Source organism: Capricornis sumatraensis, chromosome 2, assembly GCF_032405125.1.
Source record: "Capricornis sumatraensis isolate serow.1 chromosome 2, serow.2, whole genome shotgun sequence".
Lineage (NCBI taxonomy): Eukaryota > Metazoa > Chordata > Mammalia > Artiodactyla > Bovidae > Capricornis > Capricornis sumatraensis.
Genome location: NC_091070.1, coordinates 114,044,668 through 114,046,604, shown reverse-complemented (window position 1 = coordinate 114,046,604; position 1,937 = coordinate 114,044,668).

The following is a 1,937-nucleotide window of genomic DNA, read 5'->3' as shown; positions in this document are numbered from 1 at the left end:
AAGTGTGCTGTGAGGAGAGAAGGAGGCAGGTCCTGTCTGTAGTAGAGGATTTATCAGACAACCAAAAATCAATGGGCTCAAAGGTCAGGACTGATAGAGCTGGACTTGCTGAATTCAGCATGTCCCAGAGGAAAGGAGGTGGCTGGAATTGGCAGAAAGATGATGAAAACAAAAGAAAACAAACAAACAAAACAAAAAACCCCAAGCTTCTATGCTTTGGTTCTGCTGTAATCCCAGCTCCATCGAGCTCTGCTTTAGTCCCCTCACTATGTAAACAAGGAAAACAACGCACATAAGGAAAGCCAAGTACCAAGAATAAGGGCCATTTCACATTAGAAGATCAAGCAATACTTGATCCTCATGTATGGTTTGTGGGGGTTAATAAGCCAATTTCAATTCTTTCTTTCCAGATGGAAGTGACTGGAAAATATAGAGGCCAAAGATCATAGAACAATTCCAAAGTTGCCCTTGAAGTTGCCATAATTCAGAGTCAGGAGGGCAACCCAGAGTCAAGGTGCCAATCTTTGCAGATATGGCTTGATTTATTTCTCTCAAACCAGCTTCTCCAGTGCTAAGTAGAGGGCCTAATACATGGATCTGCTCTTCTGTGCTTGTCCTGGATTATGCCCATCCTTGGAAACTGAATGGAAGCAGGTTCTTGTCATAACGAAATCAGGTTGTTCTTAAGTCTAAGATGTGATGGACAGGGAGTTCCAGAAAAACATTTACTTCTGCTTCATTGACTATGCTAAAACCTTTGTGTGGATCACAACAAACTGGAAAATTCTTAAGTGCGAGTACCAGACCACCTTACCGGTCTCCTGAGAATCTTGTATGCAGGTCAAGAAGAAACAGTTATCATAGGACAGGGAGCTGTATTCTGTTAGCCAGGGTGGTTGGCTCATTGAGGTGCATAACAGCGCCAGGGACCTGAGTCATGTTTCCTGTTTTCTTGAAGAACATTCCTTAACCAAATAAGGAAAGATTTCTATATGCGATAGCATAAGGAAGGCATTGCATGAGCTCATTCTGCCTGTCCAATCAGGTATCGCCAAGTACCCTGTAACTGAGACAAAGAGCTGACTGTATATAAACTGCCATACTGCTTTGTTCGGGGCTCTCGTCTGATTCCGCTGCGTTGGATGAGGCTTGAGCCCTAGCACGCTAGAAATGTAAAATTCCCTTCTTGCCTTTGCATTACCACGGTGGACTTGTTCGCTCTCTCGGTCGGTTCGGAGATACGGGCTCAGTGCATAACATTTGGGGGCTCGTCCGGGATCTCCAGCCTACCGGGGAGGACAACTCTCCTGGTAGAAGGGAATAACCTCGTTAGGAATTGAGAGCTCTGAGCACCGGTGTTAGCAGTGCAGAGGCCTAGATTAAGTCCGGGGCCCAGTATCGTACTGGGGAGGCATCTAGGTGTAAAGTGCAGAGGCAAGTCCAGCGTAAGGCCAGGTCCCCAGTAGCGAACCGGGAGGGCAGCTGGCACTGAGGACGTCCTGATGGTAAGACACTTGCAAGTAGAAAAGGGGTCTCTAGTGCTATAAAGGAGACTGAAAGTAATATTGAGAGTTGGAATCTGTTTGTTGTGTCGTTTTTGTGACTCTGTGTGCCGGCACTGTCTGTGTGAGTCTTGTTGTCATTGTCCGTGTTCTCTGTACCCATGTGGCAATCTACTTCTACTCCGCTGTCTCTGATGACTGACCATTTTTCTGATTTTAGTTCTAGAGCTCAGAATCTTTCGTTACTGGTGAAGAAAAGCAAATTGGTGACTTTCTGTTCTGCCGAGTGGCCCACCTTTGACGTTGGATGGCCACAAGAGGGAACCTTCAATCCCCAAATTATCCAGGCAGTTAAAGAGAGGGTGCTTACCCCTAGTCCTGCCGGGCACCCAGATCAGACTCCCTACATTCTGGTCTGGCAGGATCTAGTGAGAA